General features: G+C 41.0%; 2 pseudogenes; one reads left to right on the forward strand and one right to left on the reverse strand.

Annotated features, from left to right (window-relative positions):
• LOC119620917 (phosducin-like protein 3 pseudogene) overlaps nt 1–4,375 on the forward strand; it is a 44,349-nt pseudogene extending 39,974 nt beyond the window's left edge.
• Nucleotides 4,376–14,966: 10,591 nt separating this feature from the next.
• On the reverse strand, nt 14,967–15,623 carry LOC103232875 (chondroitin sulfate N-acetylgalactosaminyltransferase 2 pseudogene; annotated as a pseudogene).
• Nucleotides 15,624–15,937: the final 314 nt, after the last annotated feature.

Genomic DNA, 15,937 nt, shown 5'->3' on the forward strand with positions numbered 1-15,937 from the left:
TACTTATACCAGGCTTTTTTTTTTTTTTCAACCGAATGAGGATATTTGTGAATGTGAAACCATGTATATGCAGGGCTAACTTTTCATATATATGGGTTTCATAGTGCCAACTGCAGGATTTGAGAATGCACAGATTTTGGTATATGAGGGGGTCCAGGAGCCCATTTCCCCCAAGTTTACTGAGAGACAACTATATGTTGAAGCCCAGAATTGGAGGAAGCCCTGGCTGGGTTAGCAAAGTACTTCAATTGATGCTTAGATGGGCCTTGCTTAGCTATCTGATGAGCACAGTTTATGTGCTAGCTTATTAAGGGATAATTTATCAGGGTTCTGCAGAGTCATCCAGTCATTTACTGGTCTGGAGAGTTGCCATTCCAAAATACTCACATTTCATAGCATTTCTTATAGCACAGCTCACGCCCTAGGAGATCATTAGGTTTCCCATAAAGACGTCCTGGATAATGGCTCTGGCTTATGCCAGACAAAAGAGAAACCTTATATATGGCCTGTGATCAAAACCAGCCTTACTCCAGTTTTGCACATGAAGCTGATATGACCAGGAGCCTGAAACATCAGAGCCTAATTGTCTGGGTTCCATGATAGCCATCTCCCTTGGAGAAGAGGCCAGTAACTGCTTCATGTCTGTTTCCTAATAATTGGCAGAGCCTTCTAACTTGATGTCAGGCTCTCTGTGTTTGTCAGTGCCACCAAGAAGTGTCAAATTGGCATCACACAAGTTCTTCCTTTATAAGGAAGGGTAGGTAGGATAACCCAACTGGGAAAATGATTGAATTAGGGATGACTGGTCTGATCCTTTATTTCTAGTGCCTCTTCTGGGTAACCTGAAGTGAAATCATCTCAACTAAACCTATCATTTCCGAATTTCTTTTCTTATCTGTAAAATGAAGATAGTGACATATTTTGCTTACCATGAGGTGGTTATTTATCTGATAAGTTGATTCTTTTTGGATGGAAGACATAAGATATGCAGAGTAATAGGAAGATGCATTGAGCTTTCTAGCCTTCTTGTCAGATTAACACAGCTCAGGTTGTCCACTTATAAAAGCTATGGCAATGTCCTAATAATGGTTGTCAAGGTACTGACATGTCTATGGCAACAACTACCTGGTTCATAGCAACCAAACTTATATCTCCTTACCTTGTATGATTTTAGATAATTACTAAAGGAACTTTTAGTCATCATAGTTTTTATTCATTTTACAAAATATTTATATAGAATTTACTGTGTGCCAGGGCTCATTAAAGCACTTTATACACATTAATTCATTTAATCCTTACTGCAACATGACAAAGTAGGGGCTATCATTCCTACTTTTCGGAGATGAAGTTGTTCACAAAGGGGCTACATAACTTGCCAAAGGTTACCTAGCTAATAAATGGTAAAGCCAGAATTCAAACCTAGGCATTCTGGCTTCAGAGTGGTATTAGGTCAAAGGTCTTGCAGACCTCAGGTACCAGAGAAACTGCCTCTGCTCTGGGTATCTCTTCTAGCCAAACTGTATCATACTTAGTGAACTTTTTATAAAACACTTTATTTTGGGCACAGCTGGCTTGAGCACCTGGAAACAAGATGCAGGACCCCAACGCAGACACTGAGTGGAATGACATCTTACGCAAAAAGGGTATCTTACCCCCCAAGAAAAGTCTGAAAGAACTGGAAGAGGAGTCAGATGAGGAGCAGCACATCCTCCAGCAGTCAGTGGTGAAAACATATGAAGATATGACTTTGGAAGAGCTGGAGGATCATGAAGATGAGTTTAATGAGGAGGATGAACGTGCTATTGAAATGTACAGATGGCAGAGACTGGCTGAGTGGAAAGCAACTAAACTGAAGAATAAATTTGGGGAAGTTTTAGAGATCTCAGGGAAGGATTATGTTCCAGAAGTTACCAAAGCTGGCGAGGGCATGTGGGTCGTCTTGCACCTTTACAAACAAGGAATTCCCCTGTGTGCCCTAATAAATCAGCACCTCAGTGGACTTGCCAGGAAGTTTCCTGATGTCAAATTTATCAAAGCCATTTCAACAACCTGCATACCCAATTATCCGGATAGGAATCTGCCCACGATATTTGTTTACCTGGAAGGAGATATCAAGGCTCAGTTTATTGGTCCTCTGGTGTTTGGCGGCATGAACCTGACAAGATATGAATTGGAATGGAAACTGTCTGAATCTGGAGCAATTATGACGGACCTGGAGGAAAACCCCAGGAAGCCGATTGAAGACGTGTTGCTGTCCTCAGTGCGGCGCTCTGTCTTCATGAGGAGGGGCAGCAGTTCCGAGGGTGACTGAGGCTACAGCTGCTATCAACATGCCGAACTTTCTTGTGACAAATTGTCTGAATTTTTTAAAAAAGGAAAAAGCAAGAATGAATCCTTCTGTTTTTTAGTTTTGTATAAATTATGTTTCAAATCTTTACATTTTAGAAATAATCATTGCTGGATTGCTGTTAAATCATTGCTGTTAAATATTTTGGAGCTCTTTTTTTTTAATTAGAGTATTTCCTCTAAAAAAATTAAAACAAGCCATTTGTATGGCAAATGTCTGTTTTCCTCATTTATATTTTAAGCCATAAAACCTAGTCACTATTTTTTGACATATAACTATAAAAAATATAGTTTTAAATGTGAATAAATTATGCAGTGGAAAATTGCAAACTAAGCCTTATAGATACATTGTTTATTTTTATTTTATAAAGAGAGCAATGAGATTATTAACTCAGAATACAGGAATGCTCTCTAGGACAAAAGAATCTTAGTATTTATTGAAGAAACAGACAATTTTTGTGAAACATTCCTGTATCGAAGCAATAACTGAAAAGTTCCAGTTTACTGCCATATTTGGTTAAATGTGTTTCCTTGCTAAAATAGTTCATCTCAGACTGTTAACTAATTTTTTTTTGAGATAGAGCTTTGCTGTGTTGCTGAGGCTGGAGTGCAGTGGCACAATCTCAGCTCACTGCAACCTGCGCCTCCTGGATTCAAGCAATTTTCCTGCCTCAGCCTACTGAGGAGCTGGGATTACAGACGTGCACCACCATGCCTGGCTGATTTTGTACTTTCAGTAGAGTTTCATCATGTTGGCCGGGCTGTTCTCAAACTCCTAACGCCAAACTCGGCTTCCCAAAGTGTTGGGATTACAGGTGTGAACCACCGTGCCTGCCCTGTTAACTAATTTTGATTTGTAAGAGGACATTGAATTAATTTTTGGAAATATATAAGTATATACAAATAAACTGTATCTCAATCAAACAAACAAACAAAAAAAACACTTTATTTTTCAGAATGGTTTTAGGCATACAGAAAAATTGCTAAGACAGTACAGTGAGTAACCATCCCCAACACCCAGTTTCCCTCATTGTTAACATCTTATGATACTGCATTTGTTATAATTAATGAGCCAGTATTAATACATTGTTATTGACTAAAGTCCATACTTTATTCAGATTGCCTTAGTTTTTAACTTAAGCTTCTCAGATTTTGTTTTGTTTTGTTTTTTAGAGACAAGGTCTGGCTCTGTGGCCCAGGCTAGAGTGCAGTAGTGTGATCATAGCTAACTGCAGCCTCAAACTCCTGGACTCAAGCAATCCTCCTGCTTCAGCTGCCCAAGTACCTAGGACTGCAGGCATACACCACCATGCTTGGCTAATTTATTTTTTGTTCTTTTTAGAGAAGGGTCTTGCTGTATTGCCCAGGCTGGTCTCAAACTCCTGGCCTCAAGTGATCCTCCCACCGTGGCCTCCCAAGGGGGTGGAATTATAGGCATGAGATACCACATCCAGCCACTATATTTGTCTTTGATGACCTTGACAGGAGTGTTCATCAGGTGTTTTGTAGAATACCCCTAACTTAGTGTTTATCTGATGTTTTTCTCATGATTAGACTGAAGTTACGCGTTCTTGGGAGGAAGGTCACAGAGGTAACATGCCATCCTCATCACATCATATCAAGGATACATGCTGTCAACATGACTTATCACTGATGATGTTAACCTTGATTACCTGGCCGAGGCAGTGTTTGTCGGATTTCTCCACTATAAAGATACTCCCCCTACTTTCTATCCTGTACTCTTTAGAAGGAAATCAGTATGCATTAGCCACACTTATAGAATGGGGATTTATCCTCCACCTCCTTGAGGTGGAGTATCTACAAAAGTTGCTTGGAATTCTTCTGTATGGGGGAGGGGGTCTGTCTATTCTTATGCATTTGTTTATTAAATCATTTGTTTGTACAGTATGGGCTCACATATATTTATTTTATACTCTGATTATAATCCATACCACTTTATTTTCTTGTTCAAATTGTTCCAACTTTGGCCTGGGGAGCTCTTTCAGTTGATTCCTCCCTCTGACATACTTTCATCATTGTAGGTTTTTTAAAATTTTTATTATTTTTTTTGAGACGGAGTCTTGCTCTGTCGCCCAGGCTGGAGTGCAGTGGCGCGATCTCAGACCACTGCAACCTCCGCCTCCCGGGTTCAGGTAATTCTACTGTCTCAGCCTCCCGAGTAGCTGGGACTACAGGCACACACCACCATGCCTGGCTAATTATTGTATTTTTAGTAGAGATAGGGTTTCACCGTGATGGCCAGGCTGGTCTCGAACTCCTGACCTCAGGTGATCCACCCGCCTTGGCCTCCCAAAGTGCTCAGATTACAGGTGTTAGCCACCGCACCCAACCCACATACTTACTCTTAATTCTAAATTTTGAATTGGATCACAGACCAGGCCTTCAGCTAGGATGACTTATGTACCTATTTGACCAGAACAGACTTGACGTGTGTTTTCCCCCAAGCCCATGGCCAAACTTGTATCCTAACCTGTTTTCTTTCTTGCTTGCTTTTTTTTTTTTAAGATCAAGTTTTGCTCTTGTCACCCAGGCTGAAGTGCAACGGTGCGATCTCGGCTCGCTGCAACCTCTGCCTCCCAGGTTCAAGCGATTCTCCTGCTTCAGCCTTCTGAGTAGCTGGGATTACAGGCATGTGCCACCACGCCTGGCTAATTTTTTTTTTTTTTTTTTTTTTTGTATTTTTAGTAGAAATGGGGTTTCGCCATGTTGACCAGGCTGATCTTGAACTCCTGACCTCAGGTGATCTGCTCCCCCCTTGGCCTCCCGAAGTACTGAGATTACAGGCGTGAGCCACTGCGCCCGGCCTCCTGGCCTGTTTTCTTATGGTGTCTGGGCTAAGAATGGTTTTTACATTCTTAAAACGTTAAAAAGAAAAAGAATATATGACAGAGACTGTTTGTGGCCTCTAAAACCTAAAATATTTACTATCTGGCCATTTTTAGGAAAAATTTGTCAACTTCCATCCCAGAATCATTACTAATAGTGCCTCCTTTCATTCACAAAAGTGTCCAGGCTTGGATGATATTCTGTATGAACACTTATCTTTATCTGAATGAGGCACTTTACAGCCCTTTGAAAGTTCTCAGCCGAAGGCTTTTCTAAATATGTAGATTGATTTTTGGCCAACTGGAGGTTGCATTTTCCCCTTCTTTTCTCCATACTTGCCATCCAAGGGGAGCTGTCTATAGCTGAGATCTTGTGCTAACCCTCAAGGGAAGTAACCCACTTGATACCATTGTTTTTCCATCATGCCCGGAAATGTGTTAGGTAGAGAAATAATTTACTGTACCTTTCTCCCATCTTGATTTAGTTGTTTTCTTATTTTATAGATGACTGTGAATTCATGTTATTTTCTTTGGTACTTGCTTAGAAGTATGGAGGAAAAGTTTTGACTGAAGAAGGTGAATGGAAATGTGACTGAGACAGGAAACATGACTGAGACAAGCTGAATTCTGATTAGACCTTGTATTAGGCCATTCTCACACTGCTATAAAGGAATACCTGAGACCTGAAAAGAGTTTTAATTGGCTGTCAGTTCTAGTGGCTGTACAGGAAGCATGGCAACAACATCTGCCCAGCTTTTGGGGAGGCCTCAGGGAGCTTTTACTCGTGGCAGAAGATGAAGCTGGAGCAGGCACATCACATGGTGAAAGCAAGAGCAAGAGAGTTGGGGGGAGGTGCCACACAATTTTAAACAACCAGATCTTAGGAGAATTCACTCACTATCATGAGGACAAACCATGAGGGATCCACCCCCATGACCCAGACGCCTCCCACCAGGCCCACCTCCAACATTAGGGATTACATTTCTTTTTTTTTTCTTTCTTTTTTTTTTTTTTTGAGAAGGAGCTTCACTCTTGTCACCCAGGCTGGAATGCAGTGGCGTAATCTTAGCTCACTGAAACCTCGACCTCCTGGGTTCAAGCAATTCTCCCTCCTCAGCCTCCCAAGTAGCTGGGATTACAGGCACCCACCACCATGCCCAGCTAATTTTTGTATTTTTAGTAGAGACGGGGTTTCACCATGTTGGCCAGGCTGGTCTCAAACTCCTGACCTTAGGTGATCCACCCGCCTTGGCCTCCTAAAGTGCTGGGATTACAGGCATGAGCCACCGCGCCCAGCCAGGGATTACATTTCAACATGAGATTTGAGGGTATGAATATCCAAACCATATAATTCTGCCCTGCCCCCTCAATTCTTATGTTCTTCTCCCATTTCAAAATACAGCCATTCCTACTCAGTATTCCTGCAAAGTCTTAACTCATCCCAGTATTAACTCAAAAGTCTCAATTTCAAGTCCAAAGCCTCATCTGGAGATAAGTTTCTTCCACCAATGAGCCTATAAAATTAAAACCAGTTATTTACTTCCAAGATACAGTGGAGGTACAGGCATTGGCTAAACATTCCTGTTCCAAAAGGAAGAAATCAGCCAAAAGAAAGGGGCTACAGGCCCTAAGCAAGTCCAAAACCCAGCAGGGTAGTCATTAAATATTAAAGCTCCAAAATAGTCTCCTTTGACTCCATGGCCCACATCCAGGGCACACTGGTATGAAGAGTGGGCTCCCAAGGCCTTGGGCAATCCATACCCATGGACAGCCTCTGTGGCTGCTCTCACAGGTTGAAGTTGAGTACCTGTAGCTTTTCCAGGCTCAGGGTCCAAGTTGCTGATGGATCTACCATGCCAGGATCTGGAGGATGGTGACCACCTTCCCAAAGTTCCACTAGGCAGTACCCCACTGGGGACTCTGTATGGGCCCTCCCACCCCACATTTCCGCTCTGCACTGCCCTAGTACAGGTTGTCTGAGGGCTCTACCCCTGCAGCAGGCTTCTACTTAGGCACCCAGGCTTTCTCATATATCTTCTGAAATCTCTTGCATTCTATATGCCCACAGGCTTAACACCATATGGAAGCCACCAAGGCTTATGGCTTGCACCTTCCAGAGTGGTGGCTCACACTGTATCTGGGGCCCTTTGAGTCAAGGCTGGAGCTGGAGCAGCCTGGATGCAGGGAGCAGTGTCCCGAGACTGTGCAGGGCAGCAGGGCCCTGGGCTGGCCCAGGGAACCATTATTTTCTCTTAGGCCTCTGGGCCTGTGATGGGAAGGGCTGCCTCAAATATTTCTGAAATGCCTTCAAAGTCTTTTTCCCATTGTCTTGGCTATCAGTACCTGGCTCATTTTTAGTCATGCAGAGCTCTGTAACAAGTGGTTGCTCTGCCACCTGCTTGGATCCTTCCTCAGAAAAAGCTTTTTCTTTCTTTGCAGGTGGCCAGGCTGCAAATTTTCCAAATGTTTACACTCTGCTTCCCTTTTAATTATAAATTCCAACTGTAAGTTATTTATTTGCTCCTGCCTCTGAGCGTAAGTTATTAGAAACAGCCAGATCACATCTTAAATGCTTTGCTGCTTAGAAAAATTTCTTCTGCCAAATACCCTAAGTCATCACTCTTAAGTTCAAACTTCCGAAACAGATCCCTAGGGCATGAACACAATACAGCCAAGTTCTTTGCTAAGGCATAACAAGGGTGACCTTTGTCCAGTTCCCAACAAGTTCTTCATTTCCATCTGAAATCTTGGCAGCCTGTACTTCACTGTCCGTATCACTATCAACAATTTAGTCACAAGAATTTAACTGGTCTCTAAGAAGTTCCAAACTTTCCTTCATTTTCCTGTCTTTTTCTGAGCCCTCTGAACTCTTCCAAACTCTACCCATTACCCAGTTTCAAAGTTGTTTCCACGTTTTCTTTATAGCAATGCCCCACATCTGGTACCAATTTTTTGTGTTAGGCCATTCTCGTGTTGCTATAAAGGAATACTCAAGACTGGGTAATGTATAAAGAAGAGTTTTAATTGGCTCACGGTTCTACCAGCTGTACAGGAGGCATGACACCAACATCTGTTTGGCTCTGGGAGAGGCCTCCGGGAGCTTTTGCTCATGGGAGCTTGCACATCACATGGTGAGAGTGAGAAACAGAGTAGGGAGGGAGATGCCACACACTTTTAAACAACCATATCTCACGAGAACTCACTCAGTGTTGCAAGGACAGCACCAAACCATGAGGGATCCACCCCTATGACCCAAACACCTCATGCCAGGCCCCACCTTCAACATTGGCGATTATATGTCAACATGCGATTTAGAGGGGATAACTTCCAAACCATATGAGACCTCATGCAAGGTAAAATATTAGTAATAACTAGGATCAGGATCATTTTCTTGTTACTAATTGACTAACATTAGATCGGTTAGCATGAGGATTGGTGAAGAGCAGGCTTATGATGAGATTGGATCTAAGAAGACCAGCATATATGGTATTATTTAATATTATCTTGACAATTAGTAGAGATAGAATCAGTGAAGAGTGAACAGAATTGCCTAGTGTTATGTGTCATCAGGAATAAATTATAGCTTTTAAACTGAAATATTAGAGGGGCATAAGTAAATGTCATTGGCAGTTCCCCTAGTGGGTATAGTTTTGTTGGTTGTGGGATTCTACTGATGTGACCCTGGTATGACACTTCCCTTTCAACCCAACCTGAGTTGCCTATTAGGGCTCTTTCATGACTCGGAAAACAAAGCTATTTTTTTTTTCTTTTCCTTTTTTTTTTTTTTTTTTTTGAGACAGAATCTTACTCTGTCACCCAGGCTGGAGTGCAGTGGCGCTATCTCAGCTCACTGCAAGCTCCGTCCCATGAATTCATGCCATTCTCCTGCCTCAGCCTCCCGAGTAGCTGGGACTACAGGTGCCCACCACCACGCCTGGCTAATTTTTTTTGTTTGTTTGTATTATTAGTAGAGACAGGGTTTCACCGTGTTAGCCAGGATGGTCTCCATCTCTTGACCTCGTGATCCGCCTGCCTCCGCCTCCCAAAGTGCTGGGATTACAGGCGTGAGCCACCGCACCCAGCCCAGCTATTTTTCTTTTGTACTTTTTTCAAATGTTTTTATTTTATTGTCTTATATTTACCACCAACCTAGTAGCACTACCTGTCACAGTATCTCTAGGTCTCTGATTTATTGGTCTTTTAGTTTTATTGATCAATTCTGCTGGGATTTTTTGATAATTTATTTTCTATTTCATAATTTATTTTGTTTTTGTAATATTCTTTTATTTATTTATTTAGAAATGGGGTCTTGCTATGTTGCACTGGTTGGCCTCATACTCCTGGGCTCAAAGTGATCCTTCCACCTCAGCCTCCTGAGTAGCTGCGACTACAGGCATGCACCACCACGCTTGGCTATTTTATTTTTATAGGATAGTTACATTTCTGCAAAACACATAATTAACCCTTCCAATCTATGAACATGTATATAGATTTGTTTGTATCTGTATGAGTGTGGAGAAATGATTTAACAACATCAGAACAACATTTGTTACCTTGGAGGGGCAGAGGTGGGAAAGCAAAGTGGAATAGTGAGGAAGATTATTATTATTTTCTTTGTTTTGTTCTAATGGTTATTTTGAAGAGTTGATAACTGTGGATTGTTGTGTAATATTATAAAAAAGAGAATTTAGAAACTACCCATATCTCTCAGATCTATGACTCACATCTGCCTGCAAGTTCCTATCACCTCTTCCCTGCACTTCTGCGATAGCCTCATTGCATTTCTATTTTTGCCCTTTTCCAAGTAGCTTCCCATCTAATAGGCAAGATAATTCTTTGGAAACCTAAATGAGAACATGGCACTCTCTTGGTTAAAAACCTTCAGTGGCTGGATATGGTGGCTCATGCCCGTAATCCCAGCACTTTGGGAGGCCGAAGTAGGTGGATCATTTGAGGTCAGGAGTTTGAGACCAGTCTGGCCAACATGGTGAAACCCTGTCTCTACTAAAAATACAAAAATTAGCTGGACGTGCTTGCTTGAACCCAGGAGGTGGAGGTTGCAGTGAGCTGAGATTCTGCCACTGCACTCCAGGATGGGTGACTGAGTGAGACTCTGTCTCAAATAAATAAATAAATAAATACCTTCAATGCCTTTCCTTATACTTTGAATACATTTCAAACTTCCTTTCTCATGCTAAAATGCCCTGAGCAATCTACACCTACCCACCTCTGAAATTCCTCCTCTTTGTTCCAGCTTTCCCCATGCCCACTGGACTCCAGCCCCAACTGTTAGCTACTGGAGTAGGAACAACTACATAATCTTGCCTCAGGGCCTCCTTATATCCTACCCCTTATATTCTGCCACCTGTTCTCTGCCTCAGATACTATCTTCCCACCCTTTATTTAAAAAAAATTTTTTTTTTGAGACGGAGTTTCACTCTTATTGCCCAGGCTAGAGTGCCATGGCACGATCTTGGTTCACTGCAACCTCCATCTCCAGGGTTCAAGGGATTCTCCTGCCTCAGCCTCCAGAGTAGCTGGGATTATAGGCGTGCGCCACCATGCCCAGCTAATTTTTTTATTATTAGTAGAGACAAGGCTTTACCATGTTGGCCAGGCTGGTCTTGAACTCCTGACCTCAGGTGATCCACCTGCCTCAGCCTCCTAAAGTGCTGGGATTACAGGTGTGAGCCACTGTGCCTGGCCCCACCCTTTACTTTAGTAGCCCTTTCTTATCTTTCAGTGCTTAAATGTTACTTCCTCAAAAAAGCCTTCCCTGACTCATCTTGTTTCCATCTCCCCTTTTTATCTCTGCTATTTTTAACAAGTTTTTAAATATAAAATAAAGCACAGTTAGAGAAAACTACACAAAACAAAGGTTAAGGAGTTATTTTAAAGTGAACACCCTTGTAACCACCACTCAGGTCAAGAAATAGAATGTTGTGAGCCATCCCAGAGGCTCTTCCATTCGCCACATTCAAATCACAGCTCCCTCCTTCCCTGCAAAAGTAGCCATGATTCTGACTTTTTTTTTTTTTCTAATTATTTCCTTGTGTTTATTTATGGTTTTTATCATCTATGTATGCATTTCTAGACGGTATAGGATTTTTAAAAATGTATTTTCTTAGTGGTTACTATGGGGACTACAGTCAACATCTTGAATTTATAACCCTCTAGTTTAAATTGATACCAGCATAGTTTTAATAGCATATAAAAATTCTGTTCCTTTGTAGCTCCACCCCACTTTGTTGTCACAGTTTACATTTTTGTACATTGTATGCCCAGTAATATAAATTTAAAATTATTTTTACACATTTGCTCTTTGAATCATGTGGGAAATAAAATGGAGTTACAAACCAGACTTGCAGTATTACTGGCTTTTATTTGTACGCAGTTACTTTTACCGGAGATCTTCATTTCTTCATATGGCTTCAAATTACTGTCTAGTGTCCTTTTGTTTCAATTTGAAGGCTACCCTTTAGCATTTCTCACAGGGCAGGTCTACTGGTAACAACCTCCCCTAACTTTTGTTTGCCTGGGAATGTTTTATTACTCCATTTTTGAAGGGCAGTTTTGTTGGATATAGAATCTTTTGTTGATATTTTGTTTTCTTTCATCACTTTAGTATTTATTTTTTAATAGAGACAGGGTTTTGCCATGTTGCCCAGGCTGGTTTTGAACTCCTGAGCTCAAGCAATCCACCCACCTCAGCCTGGGATTACAGGTGACCACCACTATGCTCAGCCTCTTTTGAAGCAGTTTATTTTATTTTTATTCTTATTTTATTTTTATTTATTTATTTTTTTGAGACGGAGTCTTGCTGTGTCGCCCAGGCTGGAGTGCACTGGCACGATCTTGGCTCACTGCAACCTCTGCCTCCCAGGTTCAAGTGATTCTCCTGCCTCAGCCTCTCAGGTAGCTGGGATTATAGGCCTGTGCCACTATGCCTGGCTAATTTTTGTGTTTTTCGTAGAGCTGGAGTTTCACCATATTGGCCAGGCTGGTCTTGAACTCCTGACCTCAAGAGATCTGCCCGCCTCAGCCTCCCAAAGTGCTGGGATTACAGGCATGAGCCACCGTGCCTGGCCTAAAAACCTCTTTTCTTTATAAATTACCAAGTCTCAGTCATTTCTTTATATTAATAGCAGTGTGAGAATGGACTAATACACAGACCTACACAATAATTTGTGAATAAGATTTGCTCTGTTGTCTCTGGAACCAGAGAACAGGGTCTTAAACTGGGAATGCAGGCTGCCATCTTCTAAACCACCACCAAGCCAGAGGAGTGGGGCAAGGATGAGTAAAAATGCCACAAAGCTCTCCTGCCATTTTAGTTTCTTTTTTTGTTGTTGTTTCAGTGTTCACTTGGTTGCTGTAAACCTTTGACTGTTTTTCAAAGTCCTGAAAAAGTTGGCTTTGACGGTTTCTGTTTGTTTTTCTATGTTTCTGTGGAGGAATAGGAGTTTAGAGCTACCTAATCTACCATTTTGCTGATATCATTCCCCTATATATTATAGTATTGCTCATTTTAAAAAAATTTGATATTTCAATCTCTCTCTTAATCTGGTTTCCTCTCTGTCTCTTTTTTCTTTCTCTGTAAAAATTATCACATATTAAAATTGACTTTTTAAAAACACATCTATACCATTTTTTAAAAATTTATTTTTTCTGGTAATAAAATACTTTATTGGTACTGTTTAATAAATGTCAGAAACATAGTAACATTTCCATTGGTTAGGTTCCATCTTTAAAAGCTAGTTTAAAAACAACAGGAGGAAAAGTAAACTCATTTGATTCTCTCAAAAAACAAGCTGTAACTTACCTTTGCAAATACTTATGTTATCTCACTTTAAATACTATAATTCACTGGTCTTCATAATACATAATTGTATTAATATATAAAAGGAGAAAGTGGCCTGATTTTGCAGAGAACATTTCACACATCTTTAAAAAAAATCCCTAAACACTACCACAACTTAAAACTTGTAAGAATAATTAGGTAAGAGTTATTATAATATTGAATTAATATAGCACCTAGAAATTTGAAATTTGTAATATTTCAGATGATATGATTTACTGAGAAAAAGAGTAATGATTTTTCTTCAGTCAATTTTCAGGGGTTTAGGTACTGATAAAATTCAACATAGATCTATTTTAAAAGCCGAAGGTTAAAAAATTTATGCATGCTAGGAATTGACCTGATGGTAACAGATCCATGAGTGACAAATAATGTGGTGCAGTCCTATCTGAATATAACTTCTTCTTCACTTTGTCTCACTAATTTATACCTCAATTAAAACATTCTATATGCAAGTAATATATTTCTCTAAAACATTCCATATTTCAGATTTCCATTTAGACTATCTTCCTCTCCTCCTTCCTTTTCTCAAATCAGAGTGATCTTGCGGTATACCATTTGCTTTTTCTCCCCACAATGAAACTCTTTTTCAACTCAAAGTATTATAGTAATGCAAATACAAATGTAGCATTTATTAATATATGAGAAAAAAGGATAGCTAATACATATGGGTCCATGCCAAATGAGAAAATCGAAAGCAAAAACAAAATCATGCTATGCTCATTTATTCTGAACCACCATGGGAAGACCCTGAAGTAGCTGGCGCACATAAACTAATGTTCCCAGACACAGCTAGGATCCTGTACTCCAACATAACTAAATGCTCTGTTAAAAAGGTTTCTGTGTTCTTTTCTGTTTGTGCAAAATAGTCTACAGCAACTCTGACTACTAATCCTGAACATGATGATAATGTAATAACATTATATATATATATATATATATACACACACTTTTTTTTGTTTTGTTTTGTTTTTTGAGACGGAGTCTCGCTCTGTCGCCCAGGCTGGAGTGCAGTGATGCAATCTCGGCTCACTGCAAGCTCTGCCTCCCGGGTTCAGCCATTCTCCTGCCTCAGCCTCCGGAGTAGCTGGGACTACAGGCGCCCGCCACCACGCCCAGCTAATCTTTTGTGTTTTTGGTAGAGACGGGGTTTCACCGTGTTAGCCAGGATGATGTCGATCTCCTGACCTCGTGATCCGCCAGCCTCGGCCTCCCAAAGTGCTGGGATTACAAGCGTGAGCCACCGCGCCCGGCCATAACATTATGTTTTTAATCAAGCCATAGATTCTAACCTATTTTCTACTATTACCCATTTGCTTAAAAATAGACTTTCAGGAGGCTAAGCATCAGTAAGTTAAGGAGTTTTTATTCCTGCCTTTCTCTTGATTGATTGATTGAGGATTTCAGATGTGTCAAATAATCATCCTCTACTTCAGTGGAAAAGGATTCTTCAAGCTATCAAATCAAGCAGGCTGACTCAGGGGTGGGCAGGTGAAGATACCTGTCCACACACTGTGCCCATAACACCCCATCTCCTCTGTAAGAATGTGCTGCTCTCCACCCACCAGCAACCCAGCACATGCCATCCTCTTCACCCAGATACAATCAGGACACCATGCAATCCCACACGCAATCAGAACATGGGTACCAGGTAGAACTAACTCAAAACAACTTTTGGGACAAATACCAGATTTCAATTTGTCAATTATTCCATAGTGCAGTATTCTCACAAAACAGAGACTTTATGTTGAAACATTTGTTTTTTCTTCTCACATCAAGTTGAACTGCTAAAGTAATGTCAGAAAGAACATGAAAAATAAACATGTCTTCTCCAAAAGAAGCACTGCATCCGGAAGTGGAATTAAGGCTAAATAAATAGTGCTAGTTTGCAGTTCACACAGTAACGCATTATGATTTCAACCAACAGCTTTGCTGTTTATCCTGTACGCCTGTTTATGAAACTGCGTCTCTGTTTCCCCCCGAAGACTGGCATTCCCATGTGGGAGTGAGAGGCCTCATTCATGGCTTTAGACTGGATGCACATGTGGTACTACTCAGGGGTCAGCCCATCAGCACAGCGCTTTTCATGCCACAGGTGGGAAAGACCAGGAAATGGAGTCCAAATCACAATGAGGTCACCATATAAGAATTTTTTATAAAGATGAACATCTTCTCCACCCCAACCTTTCACTTCCATGTCAAATCCACCAATGGTCGGGAAATCTGATCGATACTGACAAGTCATTCCAAAGCCAATCTCTCCAAAAGCCAGAATCCTTTTTGTGAACCAGCTGCTGCTCCACAGATGGTGGCACTTCCTGTTTGACATAAACAATGGCAGGATTGTAAAGACTGAACACCACAGGGTAAAACACCTTCTTACCTGACTCAGCATTTAACTGGCAGCTGTTAAGGAATTCGGCTGAGAAATAGATATCAACATCACAGAAAAACATCAAGACCTCTCCCTTGTCCCAAGCTCGGGCACCCACATTTACTCCTCATCCACGATTAAATTCTTCATTCAATGAGATCAAGGTGTAATTGTGAAAATTAGACTCACTTGTGACAGATTCTAGGCTAGACCTGACTTTAGACAGTCCTTCATTACCAAAATACACCACTGTGAGATGAATCTTGTCTTGATGAATACAAACCTCCCTGAAATTCTGCAAAAACTGTACAAATGCTTCAGTTCTTTCAGCAAGTGGTGTAATGATATTAATAACTGATCTAATGATGTCAATAATCTCGCTCTTCACTTTCATGAGAGGTCCAAAAGGGTGGAAGAGGGTCACATGTCTATATTCCATAAGGTCTGCTTTCTTAAAAAAGAGTTCATACTGCATGCCCTTATCTCCAGTCTAACCCTCTTATCCACTTCCCT

The sequence above is a fragment of the Chlorocebus sabaeus genome, chromosome X (genome assembly GCF_047675955.1).
Source record: "Chlorocebus sabaeus isolate Y175 chromosome X, mChlSab1.0.hap1, whole genome shotgun sequence".
Lineage (NCBI taxonomy): Eukaryota > Metazoa > Chordata > Mammalia > Primates > Cercopithecidae > Chlorocebus > Chlorocebus sabaeus.